We start from the raw sequence: 17,702 nt of genomic DNA on the forward strand, positions 1-17,702 counted from the left end.
TAGATAAAAAAATTTTAAAAGATAGGTTGAAAATGGAAATTGTAGAAATGATCAGCACCACAAAGAGTAACTATAATATGTTATTATAAAAGACCTATTTAGCAAACTGGTGTTTTTTTCACCAGATGAGCGATAAAGGCACATGAGTGTCTTTTGTATTTATTATACATCTAAATAGTTTTGGTGTAGCAAAGAAAGACGAAATTCAAATATGTTTGTTTAATCTTCTGTCTGTTTTCAGTAGCCATGATTTTACAATATCTCTACAATCTCCACCTGACTTGTTTTCGGAGTAAAAATTGAAATACATGTACACGATTACCTATTTTGTTATATTTTCAAATTCATATGAATCACACTTCCACTCACTACCATGAAAACATGATTTTGACATTGAACTCCGTTTCCACGTTCTGACCCAAGGATTTCTATTAAAAGGATCCTATTTTTGATATCATTCTGTTAATGGGGTATAGGAACATATTGCTTTGTAAAATAAGGAAAGAAAAATAAAATAAAATGTCGCTGGTTTGAATCGCTAAGGATATAAAGAACATTTCAAAAACCTAGTTGTCGATATCTATTTTGGTTACGGAAGAGATTCGACTCAACAACTAAAAAATCATTCTTAGGGGAGATCATTTTTGCTAAACAGGGTTAGTTTAAAAGTGCAATAACTGATCCATACAATATACCAAATATCTCATCGATTTGTTGCGAAACAAAATGGAATTTAAAACAAAAGAGTGGAAGCCAAAATAAAAACGAAAGGTCTTTTTACTTTACACCTTGCTTTCGGACGCACGAAAGTGATAAAGTGTTATTTTTATTTACTTAAACACCCACTGTTAAAATAAAGGAGTAGAGCTGTTTGCAATTACACATGTATATTTATATAATTAATTATCACATATATTCATAAAATAGTGACAAGTGTGTTAATGTGTCTTTCTTTTGACTGTCCAACTGGAACCACCAATCCCGAATGTACAACATGATGAAATAAGTACTTGTCATCAAGAGATATTTCTTAAATTTCTTTTTCATTGAAAAAGAAAACAAATACCAAAAATGAGAAAAATATAAGTTAAGCAAAACTGACAATACCATGGTAAATACTATGCGTGTAAAAGGAAAACAAAGATAAGACAAACAGTCTACAAAACTAAGCAACATGAATCCCAACAGTCCGGAATTGAAATTAAAATTATAAAAAAAATGTAAAATTTTAACATTAGAGAATATGATCTATGGCACGTGCAATAAATTCAATTTCCTATCGTCAATTACCCATTTTTGATCAGTAACATACTTATTATCTGATTCTATTGGGTTACCATGTCTGATGTTGATACTATCTTTCTAACATACTCAATTGTAACAAACATTTCAAAAATAGGGGTACCCATAACATAGAAACTACACCAGGCCTGTAATGGAATAGGCATTCAGAAATTATTTCTATTTTCACGAATATGGGGTCTCAATCCCGACTTGGTTCAAATACCTTCGTATGTTCACATTTTTATTGATGTTTCAGTCAAAATTCGTCCATGTGACAAAAACTACAAAATCTGTCAAGTTAGTTTACGAATAAACCATGTTGCATTACAGATGTCATTTTATTTTTATCTATGTCATATATCAAATCTACTCAAGGATTTAACAGGCAAATTATTATTATTTGGACAAAAGATTCCTATCCTAAAACCGTTAAAAAGAATTCCTCTCTGTTATGATGTGTTTTTGTTAAAGAGAGGCGAAAAGTACCAAAGGGATATTCAAACTCAAAAGCCAATAACAAGCTGACAATGACATGGCAAAATACGAAAAACAAACTGACAATGACATGGCAAAATACAAAAAACAAGCTGACAATGACATGGCAAAATACAAAAAACAAACTGACAATGACATGGCAAAATACGAAAAACAAACTGACAATGACATGGCAAAATACGAAAAACAAACTGACAATGACATGGCAAAATACGAAAAACAAACTGACAATGACATGGCAAAATACGAAAAACAAACTGACAATGACATGGCAAAAAACGAAAAACAAACTGACAATGACATGGCAAAAAACGAAAAACAAACTGACAATGACATGGCAAAATACAAAAAACAAACTGACAATGACATGGCTAAATACGAAAATCAAACTGACAATGACATGGCAAAATACGAAAAACAAACTGACAATGACATGGCAAAATACGAAAAACAACGAAATTCTTTGATACAGTATTGATTTTTTAAATTCAGGTTTTTTTTCAACCCCAGGGAAGTGTGATCTTTTTATAAGCAGTATTTACACTTATTCATATTTAATAAAGAAGTCCTCTTTTTTGTTATGTCAAGGGATAAACCAATGATCACAAACTAAATCCAGGGACTTTGTTCTTGCTATTTATTTTCTAAGTTTTGACATTTGCAATTTTTGTTTGATGACATTTTGTTCTAAGTTTATTGATTAAACAAAGATTCATAATGTTATTACTTTGGTGTGAGGGAAGTAAATCGTATAAAAGGGCTGGCAAGTCAAGAAGGAAATAATGTAAGCTTTAACTGTCAAATACAGAAGGTCAAATTTGAACTTAATATTCTAAACAGTCATTTAAACTGCTGAACAATACTTTGTACCATGGGATCAGCATCATCAGTTAGTAGTGAACAATCATATGACAAAATAGTCAACGTATTTCAAGCTATACAACAAAATAAATTCAAAGCTGCAAAGAAAATTATGTCCTCAGGGGTAGAAATTAACTGCATAAATTATGTTGGAGCAACACCTTTGATCGAGACATGTCGAAGTCGTCATCTACCTGCAACAGAAATACGAAGGAAAGAGTTCGTTCAATTTTTGATAGACTTGGGATGTGACGTAAAACGGAATGATATACACGGTTGGACAGCTGTTTTGTATGCAGAGGAAAATGGACATGAATCTATCGTCGAAATGCTCGAAACCTGTGAAATTAAGAAGAAAAAAATAACAAGAGGTAAATATTAATAATGTTTGCCGTAAAATACTTTGCATGGGTCAATAGTTGTTTTTAATAGAGAGGCAAATATTCATAAAATTGTTTATTGTATTTTTTTTTATCATAATTTAACGAGAAGTTTGAGAACAAATTTGAGTTCAACTTCATCATAACAAATGCAACATGCATAACAAATTAGTTTATATTATACCAATAAAAAAAAACAATTGGAATTGATAAGATAAATTAGAAGAACCAACGCGGTTCCATATTCTTGAAATATAAAAAAACAGTAACACCAAAATAATGATCAAAATGGGACAAAATATTTGGTGTGAATCTGAAATCTGTTTGAAGAAGTCAATAGAGAGTCAGCAAAAATAATTTAACCGTTCCCTTAATCAAAATAAACACTATACCCCGAACCTATAAAGAGGCGACACAGATTATTGAAATATATTAGAACTTTCTTTATGCAGTTTATCACAAAGGGCTTATGAACTAGAAAACCACAACCCTAAACGATACAAAAATAAACATTCTATCATAAATACATATATTTATATAAAAACTTTTGCGCCAAAATATATTCTTTTAGTCGTTATGCTTTTTTTAATTTTATTTATTTTTCTATTTTTTTAGAACAGTTTCCACATGAATTAGAAACTATTTTTGAGGAAGAGTAAGAGTTTGTAGCAAAAAGCATCATCATGAACAAGGAACAAAATATACTACTTCTACGAAACCTACTATAATATGACCAAGATAAACTAATACTACGAAACCCACTAATCATATTAAACCTGATAGAGTAATGCAGATGATAGCAGGTCATCAGTGTGTGCATACACTTTCATTTAAATGCTTGAGATCAAAGACATGAATAAAAGTGACGAATGTCCGCAATACGTATAACGTGAAGAAACTGCAAATGTATTTCCGGAATGGAACTTATTAGTGCGGATTTCAAGGTTTTAAGAGATTTATAATTTTTATAACAATATTATAAAAAATTCCAGTAATATTTTTATAAATAAAATGAGTTGTCAGGTATGAGGCAATATAATCACTTGTATTTCATTAATTTCCTTCCCTTTCACCAATGCGAATATTTTGAAGTCTTCGTCATCTATAGGATGTAAAGAGAGATCTCAAATTTCATATTATACTTTAATCAGGTTGTTTAATCCGGTTTTCGAAGCTAAACTGTTATTGTTGTCTGTTCAATTATAAAACAAAACAAAATTGTTTATTTGAAAGAAGAGGAATATACCATCGGGAATTTCACACACGACGAAAGACAACCAAGCATTGAAAAAAATTAACAATAAACAACATGAAACAAACAAAAGTCTAAAAACACTACATAACAAAATAAAAACTGTTCGTCACAAACCCCGAAAAACCGAGGATGGTCACAGAAGCTCTGGAAGGATCGTCAGATCCTGATACACATGTGACACCCATCGTATTACTCTTTAATAAGCTTTAATAAGTCAAATTCATTGATAAGACCTTTTACCATAAATGATTGATAAAGGTCTGTTGTTTAAACCTATAACATCACCAATTAAACAAACCATCGTTACATAAACTCATCATAGAATGAATTATCTAATCCTACGACTTTACCAAATTATTATCATTATCATCATCATCGTCGTCGTCCGCGTCGTAATCCTCCTCCTCCTCATATTGTTATGTATTTCGAAGGAGTAAAATTGGAAAAGTTAATGCTTTTAACTGAAGGCGCTATTGACACGCCAAATAATGTTGAATGCGTCTTTCGCTTCAATCTAAACATCACCCTTAAAATTTCTTTTTTGTTAACATAATGTTTTTTTTTACACTCGAAGGGTTTGATATGTGTGCACCCATATTGATTACATAAACATCGGGACATGAATGCTAATTAATCATTTAACATACAAACTGCCAATAAAAACGGAAATCTGCTAGTAAGATGGACTTAAGGAAAAATGTATGCTGTTTAACGCCAAGCATAACTGTAACAACCCGGGGGGAAAGGCATTGACTAGCGATGGTGATCATTTACTTTAAAACCCACTGTTAAAATGTAGAGTAGTGTCGTTTGTAACTACATAGGTATATTTGTAGGATTAATTATCACATATTTTCACAAAATAGTGACATGTGTCAACGACTTTATCACATGCTGTTAATGGAAATGTCATATTGATATAAAATTGTACAGCAAATTACACTTTAATATTTAAAGGTTTGTTAATGTGTTTAGGCTTACAACTGATATCATCAATCCCGAACAAAAACATAATGAAATAAGTACTTGTTATCTTGAAATATTTCTTAAATATCGTATTTATTGCAAAAAAAAAAAACACTTTAAAAAACCAAATAAAAAAGTATAATAAGTTAAAGAAAAACCGACACAACCATGGTAAATAAACGGAAACGGAAGATTTCGACTTATGCGTTTGAATGTTCCTTTGGTATCTTTCGCCTCTCTTTTGTGGTAACGTGGGGAAAATTGTTCCTGGAAAATTGACTACATCTGCTTAACATAAACATTTCACGTGAACAGAGAAGTGCAACAGACGTAAGGATTTTTACACTGAATGAGGTGACTTACATTTAATTTTTCTCTTACATTAAACAGTCTTAAATCGCCGATTCCCGCCTAGGTCTATTTGTTGATAGTCACAATAACAATGGGTGACTACGAGTGGAGAAATTTTGCCGACACTGGAAAATGTATATTTAAACACTGAAGTTGAAAAACTAAAGGCAAAACAAGATCAAATTGACGGTCGCGTCAAAATACTAAAAAAGTAGGCTGATTTTGCTCTCGGAGAGCTTCAGGCCATTCATACCTCACAAACTCCAAACTTATAGGCAAAACGCCGAGGAGGCAACTAAACGTCTTAGATTTGAGGTTTGAGGAAACATGAAATTTCATTATCCGTTGGATCCAAGGAAGTGTTGGCTAATTTCCAAAGGTCACCCAAACAATAGTTCGAATCTGGCTCAATAATGATAACAAGGGACTTTGGATGAATGATTCTCTGGTGAAATATCGAATTAACTTTCTTTTGATTATCTAACGGACCAAACATTGAAATAAAAACATGTTACATTTTTTCTCCTTTATTTACTTCTTTAAAATTGAGAATGGAAATGGGGAATGTGTCAAAGAGACAACAACCCGACCATAGAACAGACAACAGCAGAAGGTCACCAACAGGTCTTCAATGCAGCGAGAAATTCCCGCACCCGCAGGCGTCCTTTAGCTGGCCCCTAAACAAATTTGTTTGTTTGTGTGTTTTGTTCTTATATTTATTCAAAATGCATACATTCTCGTAACTCTATTTCGTATTTCGTCTGATAAAGTTTTATATAAAACTATTTGTGTTATTAGTGAGTTCCCCTCTCATTAGTAGATAAACTCTTCATACTATAGATACTATGATACTTTCCTTAACGTGAATAGTTGGTGTAGCATATACATTTTCACATTCCTGTTGGCGGAGTCTTGTGTATCAACAATGTTAAGATACTCGGAAGCTCTCTAGGTTTTTGTTTTGCTACAAACATAAGAAAATGGAACCATCAATGTAAAAACACATGAAGTTATTCATAAGGCTTTTCATGAATCACAGTATATATATATAATTTTTTTTTAAATGCTTGATAAAATATAAGAATGTTATAGTAAGCAGATTTGTGTTAATAAGAATGAAAGTAAAACTCTTCATTGGAAACTAAAGTGTGTGTCTCACTGTACTTTTTCGGCTATTAAACAAAGCTTCAATAGAAGTGACTGACCCCATTTGTGGTTCTGGGTCCGGATCAGTTTTCTGATTGGGCAACCAATCCAGAGGGCCCACCAGGATTCTGAGTCCCAGGTGGAATTGGACGACTGATATTACGCATGTAAAGACTTACTCTGACAGGAGTACTCATAGAATCAAACTTTTGTTGTGGGTAACATTTCATGAGAATGTGAAAGACTTTTTGGGATATTGTGACCCAAGAGTTTTTTTGCTTGTACAATGTTATTCTTTTTTCCTAATTTAATGTGCTCTTCACAGGTATACAAAAGTACAGAGGTTTACCTAGCAACACAATGGTCCTACACATGCATCTGTTTATTCTTATCAATTTCTCTAGTAAATTTACAAGAAAAAGAAAAAAAAAACAACCCATAAAAGTGTGCATTTACATAGTCTGATATAGAAAAATATCTATTTAGAAAATAGAACTACCAGTTGTGGTAATCATCTATTTACATATGATGCTTCAAATTTTGTAATGAGCTGCCTAACCATTATAGATAAGTAACTAGAAACATATAGAAATATTTTAAAATTAATTTTTACATTGAATGACAGCTTCTGCCAACGCTGTGCATACTGATTGTTTTAGTGTTTAATTGTATTATTAATTTTGTGTTGTCATGTTGACTGATATGCTGATCTGCTCACTGCATTAAGTTATTACTACTTTATTTAAAGCTTTAACTTTGTAATAGCATGTTGCTTGATATGTTTTTTCGTTTGCTGCAATATTATGCTTATATTTTTTAGTGGTTACGAATGCATGTGTAGTATTAAACGTTTGTATATGTGTTTTGTCTCTGTTTTTTGTGTGTTTTTTGTTTGTTTCAAAAGCTCGTCAGAGCTCATGTTGTTTGTGAACTTTGTGCATTTAAACTATAAATCAATACTCTCTACCTGGAAATTAAATAGAAACTGAATTGTCAGTAAACCCATGTACATTTTGGGATATCCTGAAATGTATGATACAAAGTAAAATAACAAAAACACCGAACTCCAAGGAAAATTCAAAATGGAAATTCCTTTATCAAATGGCAAAATCAAAAGCTCAAACACATCAAACGAATGGTAAACAACTGTCATATTGGTACAGGTATTTTCTTATGTAAAATAAAGTGGATTACACCTGGTTTTATAGCTAGCTAAACCTCTCAATTGTATGACAGTCGCATAGAATTTCATTATATTGACAACAATGTTTGAGCAAAACAAACAGGCATAATAGGTAAAAATGTCAAATATTGGGGTACAACATTGTGCTGTAATCTTAATCACTATAAAATAAAACAACAAACAACTATATCAACAAAACAAAAATGGCATATAGACCCTCTATAGACAAGGACATAAGCAAAAATGAAAGACAAAAATACCAAAAATGACAATAGCACAATAACACAATGGCGGGATGTATAAATACCAAAGGATATGGACTAAACAGTAAAGGTTAAACATATATACAGTAAAATTAAAAGAACACTATAACACGTTATTAAGATGATAAACAATGTCAGTATCTAGAATCAAGACCATCATGTATTATTTGTGAAGTTGATACGGAATATTTATTAACAAAGTCTTGATATCTTCTGATTAACATTTTAAGAAAAAGGACGAGACGCGTTCTTTAACATAAACTTTCTGCTCAGACACTGGTGACGTTTTATAAAGTCTGAGTAGCAGCTGCAAGCTCTTGAATACCGAATGAGTTGGGAAATGTATATCCCATATGGAACAGTGTGTATATTGTTGCTAAAATGGGGGAAAATTAATAATTTTGAAATTAAAATTGTCATAGATTCTGGTACTGTGATGACCTCTTATGTCAAATTCAAGATATAAGTCTAAAAATGAGGCGGAGGAAGCCGTGTCTGTTGTTTGTTTATTATCTAATTCTATGGAATGTAAGAGAACAAATAATATCATATGCCAGTTATATGATAAGGAAACACACAAAAACTGAAAATGATTTAAAAAGTAAGTTCACTTAATTACTTGAAAATTATGAAACATATCTCTCAAAATTAATAAAAATAGAAATTAATAATTTATAAGATGTAGTTGATCAACACAGAGAGAAAAGGTAACAGGTATAATTGCAAGAGCAAAGACAAAATAGGTAGCCGAAGATGAAAAATGTAGAAACTATTTTTGTAATCTAGAAAAAAGAACTTATAATGAGAAAATGATTCCAAAATTAATTAAGGATAATGGAAGGGACATTCTTAATCGAGATGAAATTTTAGAAAAGAAACATTTTTTATCGAAAAATTGTACCCTTCAAAAAATTCTATTTTGCATCAAGAACATAAACATGAAAATAATCCTTTCCTCCGCAAACTCTCAAAAAAAAATTGCATCCGCAGCTTCAGCAAATAGAATTAACCTTTTCTTGGGATTACATCTGTGAATCACAGCAATGTTTTATAAAGGAAAGGTATATTGGAGAATATACTCGTGCTGTGTGGAGGCCTTAGAAAGTTTCCCCGTGCTTGATATGTATGCTCATCTGTATTTGTAAAGTTATGGTGTATTTATTCTTGAGATACGTTCTCTTATGTGTGCCACATCATTCTCTCAATTTTAGGTCAGTTTGTGTACAAAAATTTTAATAAGACGCACACCACCTATTCTTGGTCCTCATTCCTATCCACGTTAATTTTTTCTCTTCAAAACATTTTATGGAAACGGGATCAATATACCTGTATTTGAACATCAGGCCGTACTGCACTGGTTACCGGAATTTTGGATACACCAAACCAGGCACTTCATATCTGAGACACAGGCAATATATGCCCTCAATTCTAAAATTCATTAATACATTTTTTTATTATTCAAAATTATCAGAAAATTATGTGTTCTTCGAGGATCACCAGTCCTTCACTTTTCATCTGATACCTTTATTACTAAAATATATGCTACATAGTTTTAGATTTACACCTATGCGTAGGAACTATTTTGCTTTAAATATGTACTACTTTCCAATATGTTCTTTTTTTTTTGACCGGGCCCTATTAGGTGGTGTTACATCTTAGAAAGTCTATCCAGTTTTATTTTTGCAAAGAATTCCGCTCAAGCCGGTGCTAGGGGCCGTCTTAAACTTAAAATCAGGTTTTTTTTTTTTTGCTCCGTGTTGAAGGCTTCACTATGACCCTGAGATGAAGAGCAGCAATACAAGCGATGTTCCTTTGCTTATTGTGTTTTTTTTTTTGCTGTGCATGTATTGATTTTGTTTCATGGATGGATACCCCATATCCTTTGTTTTTCTAGAACACTTAGTTTTGATATTATGGAAAGGGCAGAAGAAGATAATCGTCTAGGTCTTTTACTTTTATTAGACTTTGAGAAATCAAATCATTTGATACTTTTGAATGGTAATTTATTGACTTGGCTTTATCTTTTTGAGTTTTGGACCAATTTTTGTACAAATGGGTCAGGACCTTATATTCAGAATCTCAGAGCTGTATTATAAACAAAAGACACTGTTCTACAAAAGACACTGATCTTCATTTTTCAATATTGATCTTGGTGTTAGACAAGGAGATCCATTATCCCCTAATTTCTTTATATTATCTTTAAAACTTATGAGAGCTGCACTCAAAAACAACCAAGAGATAAATGGCATGAAAATAAATTAGTCTCAAGTTAATTATTAGATGAGAATGAGCAATCGGCAGAAAATTATTATATACTTTAGAAAAGCTAGCCGAGTGTGTTGGACTAATGGCTGACTTTGATTAAACTGAAGCCATATGGATTGGTTCAAAGATTCACTCGAGGTATAAACTAACAACTACAAGAAACTTGAATTGCAATATCTCAGGAAAATTTAAACTTTCAGTGAAAATAAAACGATTGTTAGTGTTGAAGAAAAAAAAATACTGTTATTAAATCAATAGCTCTACCTATTCGAATTCAGTCATTGACAGTGCTGCCAAACCCACCTGTGGATAAGATAAAATAAATTCAAAATATTTTCTTTAGTTTTCTGTAGTTATGAATTCCAGATAAATTTAAAAGAAAAGTTATGATAGGGTTGTATGAAAAGGAGGGTGTTGAAAATGCCAGATATAGTCTTTGTGTTTCTCATTAATGATGACATGGATAAATACACTTTAAGACCCCTTATATCCCCATGAAAAACACTGCTAATAGATCAGTACAACAAATTTGGAGCAGACAAAATGTAGTTGATGACCCGTAATGGTATCCAAAAGATTTATTAGCTTTTGGAAAGAAATTATACTGAACTGGATTGTCCTTAACACTGTCACTAATGACCCTGCTGAAGGGATGATAATACAATCCACTAAGCTAAACAATAACTTGACGATAAATAATGAAACTCTTTTCTACCAAAGTTGGTGTGAATCATGATTTTTCTTTATAGGTGATTTACTTGATGAGAGCAGTGATTTGTTTTACCTTGCAGGTATTCCGCAGAAAATATAACCTTAATAGTAATTTCCTGGAATACATTCTTTTCTTCAGATGATACCGAAAGATTGGAAAGTTCTAATCACTGCTTCAGAGAAAATAACATGCATATCAAATCAAAATTTTAATTCATTAAAAACAATAAAAAATCATATCAATTCTTTTATCATAAAAGTCTTGCCAAGGTATTCAGAACGTCTTACAAAGCAAGAAGAAAACATGTGTAAAGAACGGAGGAGTTATATAGAAAATTGGGATTTCATTTATAGTTTACCCTTTTGTTGTATTGAAAACAACAAATTTAGTATGTTCCAGTTTAAGCTTTTGCATAGAATTCTTGCTACAAATGTACGATTGCATACATGTTTATTAAAAGAAACCAATTTATGTAAATTCTGAAATGAAATCACGGAAAATATCATCTTTCCTGGGAATCTACTCGACTTAGAAATTTATGGATACAAATTTCAGCACTTTTTCAACATAAATGAACAGAAATGTAATTTGACTCTATTATTAAATGCAAAAAAAAAAAATCCTTAAAAAATTTCACTGTTCTGGTTAAATATACAGGTCCGTTAAATATGATTAAAAGTACCTACCAAATAGAAAAAAAATCTACCTCCTTTTACAGATCACTAAAACCAAGAGAGAAATTTGAGAGTAAATGGAAATTTATTAAAGATTTAGTTAATATGTGAGGGGAGATCTATCATTTTCTACTCATTTAAGACATTTTAATAATCTATGTAGAATTAATAAGATGTTGATGCACATCACTTTTGGAAAGTGGTTTGTGTGGATCATTACATTGCTTTGATCTTGTTATATATAAAAATAAGGATAATTGGTATGATTGCCAAAGAGACAACTATCCACCAAAGTTCAAATGAAGTGGATGTAAGCAATTATAGGCAACCGTACGGCAATCAGAAAAACACACACCGTATGGTCGGTTATAAAAGGCCCCGACATGAAAAAGTAGTGCAGTCGAAGAATTCTAATAAAAGCTGTTATCAACTGGCCCGAGAACAGAGTTATTTCGTTGTGTATTTCTTTAAGACAATAAATTCAAATACAAAAAAATCGCTCCTGCTCTAGCTCAAACACATTTTAATAGTTCTGACTACAACTATGGACAATTTCATGTTAAGTAGATCTATAATTGAGTATGACAGGTACAGACAGTAAATTTTGACCTTATTAAACTAAGCCGAATCACTACTTTACCTTAAAGTACATCCCCCAAATGTATTTAAAAACATAAAATGTCATACGCCTACTTTATATTTCCTGCATGAAATATAAAGAAATAAATTAAGAAAGTATATGAACAAAATTTAGCAAGTAATATACTGTCCACAATAGGGACTATATTTGTAGACAACGAAAATCAAAGGAAGATAACTATGTAATCGGACCAACTGCCCGAAGTTAAGACATGGGTAAAACATAACAAATACATAACAAACAAAAGGCAAGAACAGCAAATATAAGAATACTTTGTAAGACCATAGAAGGAGGCAAATATGATAACCTATATGTATAGTTACGTATATAAGTGCGTATAAATAGCAACACATAACATACAAATCTATTTGAGTGTGGATTAATCAGTACACAGATTAATTCAATTACACAAATGAAATTGGACGTTGCAAACTTCAACCACCAATTTTGTAAATAATTTTGCACTTCATCGAAATTTTGAATTCTTTACAAGACAGCTAAATTTATGTACAGTGAGCTGCAAAAGTTTCTTATCTACATCTGATTTCACCTGGATAGATGCACGCTTGATGAAGCTAGTTTGACTAGCGATATATTGCGTTTATTTTTTTATCGCGTTGTAAATATTTTAAACATTCTAATATTTACATACTCAATAGTGTGTTAAAATTACATTGTTAGGAAATTGATAGTTATGTATATATATATATGTGTTTTTGTTTTATTGCATTGTGATTGTCTTCCCTTGAGTATGGTTGTTATTTACTTTGTACTTCTATCCAACATGTCCTGTCTAACTCTTACATGTTATTGAACACTGGTGGCTTCAACTGGTGCTTTCCATGTTCGATGTCATATTATTGACAGAGATACATGTGGTAAGAGGAGTAGGCCAATGCCATCATTAACCTTTATAGGAATTCGTGTATTTTATACCAGGGTAACAAAAGATGGGTTTGTTCAAGTAGATAATTACCATATATGTATAAACGTAGGATAATGTTCATTGTAGCTTTAGACTGCTATAGAAAAATTCAACATATACACTTATATTATAGATTAAGACTATATATATGTATCTCAGTGCTTGGGGTTCTTTAAGATAAAATAAAAAATTACCAAAAAAAGTCATTTTACGAATAAAAATGTTGGATTACAAGATGTTATTTTTGTTGTATGTAATAGATTAAATATACTGAAGTCTTAACAGACAAATAATTATAACAAAGGGTTCCTATCCTAATCCCGTTGAAAAGAATAACGCTCTGTTATGATGTGTATTTTGAAATTGTTTGATACATTATTGTTTTTGAAATTCAGATTTTTCAACCTCAGAGAAGTGTGATATTCTTATTTACACTAATTTATATTTCATAAAGCAGTCCTCTTTTTTGTTTTGTCAAGGAATTAAATGATAATTGCAAATAAAATCTGAGGACTTGGTTCTTGCTATTTTGTTATAAGGTTTGACATTTGCAATTTTTGTTGGATGACGTTTTGCGCTCAAATCGTCGATTCAACAAACAATCACACTGTTAAAACGTAGGTGTGAGGAAATTAAATCGTATAAAAGGCTGTCTACTCGACAAAGAAACAATATAAGCTTTAACTGTCAGATACACAAGGACAATATTAAACTACAATATTCTAAACAGTTGTTTAAACTGCAGAACAAGACTTTGTACCATGGGATCAGCATCATCAGTCAGCAGTGAACAATCATACGACAAAATAATCAACGTATTTCATGCTATACAACAAAATAAATTCAAAGCTGCAAAGAAAATAATGTCCTCAGGGGTAGAAATTAACTGCATAAATTATGTTGGAGCAACGCCTTTGATCGAGACATGTCGAAGTCGTCATCTACCTGCAACAGAAATAGGAAGGAAAGAGTTCGTACAGTTTTTGATAGACTTAGGATGTGACGTTAAACGAAATGATATACACGGTTGGACAGCTGTTTTGTATGCAGAAGAAAATGGACACGAATCTATTGTCGAAATGCTCGAAACCTGTGAAATTAAGAAGAAAAAAATAACAAGAGGTAAATATTACTGTTAGCCGTAAAATATTTTGCATGGTTTCAATACATTGTTTGGACAGGAGAGGCCAAAACTAGTAGTTTAATTCGTTAATTGTATTTTGTGTTCATTTTCTAACGTGAAGATAGAGAAAATTTTCGTTTTTATCTTCATCATGAAAAATGCAAAATGCAGAATATACTTTTTTGTATTAAAACAAGAAAAAAAACCAATTGAAATTCATAAGATACATTTGAAGAACCATCGCAGTTTCAAATTTTTCAAATACTAAAACAAAACACCAAGATACTTATTAAATGCAGACAAAATATTTGGTGTGAAATTGATATCTGTTTGAAGTCAATAGAGAGTCAGCAAAAGAAATCAATCGTAACTTTAATCAAAATAAACACTATACCCCGAACCTATCTACAGACGACATCGATTATTGAATGAAATTAGAACTTTCTAAATGCAATTTATCACAAAATGTTTACGAACTAGAAAACCACAACTTTTAAAGATCTAAAGATTATCATTCTTTTACAAATACGTATGTAAAAGAATCTGCACCAAAATACATTCTGTTGGTCAATCAAGCTTTTTTTAATTATATTTGTTTTTTTCTGTTTTGTAGATCAGTTTCCACATGAATTAGAAACTATTTTTGAGGAAGAGTAAGAGTTTGCAGAAGGTATCACTATGAACAAGAAACCAGATAAACTACTTCTACGAAACCTACCATAACATGACCAAGATAAACTACTACTACGAAACCTGCTGATCACACAAAACCTGATAGGGTAATACAAATGAATAATATCACAGTTTACCAAATTGGGCATACACTTTCATTGAAATGCTTAAATTCATAGCAACGAATAGAAGTCAAGTATTTCCGCGATACGCATAAGGTGAAGATACTGCAGATATTTTTACGGAATGGAACTTATTAGTGCGGACTTCAAGGTTTTAGGAGATTGATGCTTTTTATTATAATATAAAAAGTTATTCTTATATTTTTATGAATAAAATGAGCTGTCAGGTATGACGCAATAGAAACACATGTATATTACTTTCCTTCCCTTTCTTGACGTTTTGAAGTCTTCGTCATCTATAACATGTATAGAAAGATCCCAAATTTCATTTTATGCTTCACTCAAGTTGTTTATTCAAGGATTTCGAAACAAACCTGCTACTTTAGTCTGTTTAATTATAAAACAAAATAACATGTTTTATTTTAAAGAAGCAGAACATACTAACATGAAATTCATGAAAGACAAACAAAACCATTACAAAAAACCAACAAAACATAACACGAGACAAAAAAAAGTGTAAAAACACTACATAAAAAACTAGACTAAAGATTGTGCAACACAAACCCCCAAAAACCGGAGATGGTCACACAAGTTCTGGAATGATCAACACATCCTGCTTCACATGTGTTGATCGGTGTACAATTTAATAAGCATTGATAAATCAAATCCATTGATAAGACTGTTTACTACAACGGATTGATAAAGGTTTGATGCTTACACCTAAACTGTTACTAATTAAACAAACTGTCGTTATATAAACTCAAAATTAATATTGTTTGGTTTCTCGATACATACTAGTTTTGTCTTAATTTTGTAAAATCGCATTACTTTGCAACTAAAAGAGGTGTAATTATGGAAAAATAAATTAAACAAAAATTCTAGTATTCTATAACACATCGTTGGTCTATATAAGAGAGGCGAAAGATACCAGAGGGACATCCAAGTTCATAAGTCGAACATAAACTGACAACGCCATGGCTAAAAAAGAAAAAGACCAACAGACAAACAAAAGTACAGAAACACATCATAGAAAACTACAGACTGAGCAACACGAACCCCCAAAAAAACTTCTTTTCTCATGTTTGATACTCTCATTATAGCAATTATAATTCTTAATACCCTAAAGTGTGTGCGAAATATACACCTAGCAATCGTTGAGTTTCATAGCAACAGCTATATAGAAATTGACATTTTAACATGAATTTGCAAATTTGTTTTGCATGCTTCCTTGTATCTTATATTTTGTCACAAAATTTGTTTCTGGCAACCTTGTTTCTTCATCAATGTAACACCTATATTTAACTAATCGTCAGCCTACTAACCGAAAACCTAGCACTGGTGAAAAATGCTTAGCTACAAATTATAAATAAAAAACTGAACGAGTCTATAAATACACGTGTTGCAACGATATTTAAAGACCAAACTGTTGTTACGCACCCATCCTACCTCCATGACAAATATGTTGCTGTCTTCGCAGATAAAGCCCCAAACAACATCGTTTTAATGTGCAAATCACATAACAATAAACTGCTTGATAAAGGAATTAGGTATTGGCAATTCACGTGTAAACTCAACATATACCCCAACGATACCAAGGGTGAAATCCTGAATAATCATAGGTCTGTTCTGTTTCATTGGATTTCTAAACAAAGATAAAGAACAGGGTCTTCCTTCACTGTATTGAACTCCTAAATTACATAAGTGTAGTTACAAACAACTTTATATTACTTGGCCTTTCAAGTGCTCCACAAATCCTCTTTCTTAGTTATTAATATCAATCAGCAATCAAAGCCGATCTTCAAAGTCATTGTGAAACTAAATGCTCTAGATGCGGCGTGAATCAGATGCGGAAACTTAAAACTTTAAACAATCTGTTATAATACATACAATCTAAGTCTCTTTCCTCTTGAGTAATATCAAAATATTTTTTCACAAGTATTATCTATTGCAAACGTAAAGATAAATTGAAAGAACTGCTCCTTTGTTTCATTTAAAATAATGGCCAACATAGATACAAGTACCTTGTCGTAGGGAGGAATACATTGTTTTTGTAAAAAATCACTTTGATTGAAACAAAAATCTCTGAAACTGACATTATGAAGATGTTTGATTTCTTGATTGACAACATATTTGCAACGTTTGGACGTTGTTTTTTCAACAACCTTTGGCATTCACATGCGAACCAAATGTGCTCCTCTTCTTGCGGACTTTTTCGTCTCACTAAATAATTCAAAGTTTGGTGACTATATTAAACCTGTCTATCCCATCAAACTTAAAATAAAGATTACAACAGATACATTTACATTATTGTAGGTCTGCCTCGTATCTTGACTTACATCAAGAAATGGGCAATGAGGGTCGGCTGAGAACAAAACTTACGACAAA

General features: G+C 31.5%; 1 long non-coding RNA gene across 1 annotated transcript in view; it reads left to right on the forward strand.

Moving 5' to 3' along the window:
* Positions 1–14,323: 14,323 nt before the first annotated feature.
* Positions 14,324–17,702, forward strand: part of LOC127719456 (uncharacterized) — a 96,293-nt gene continuing 92,914 nt past the window's right edge. Inside the window, exons 1-2 of the long non-coding RNA XR_007990315.1 lie at positions 14,324–14,522; positions 15,137–15,193. This is a non-coding gene — a long non-coding RNA (uncharacterized LOC127719456). The remainder of the gene's footprint in view (positions 14,523–15,136; positions 15,194–17,702) is intronic.

This window comes from Mytilus californianus, unplaced genomic scaffold (genome assembly GCF_021869535.1).
Source record: "Mytilus californianus isolate M0D057914Y unplaced genomic scaffold, xbMytCali1.0.p SCAF_11, whole genome shotgun sequence".
NCBI lineage: Eukaryota > Metazoa > Mollusca > Bivalvia > Mytilida > Mytilidae > Mytilus > Mytilus californianus.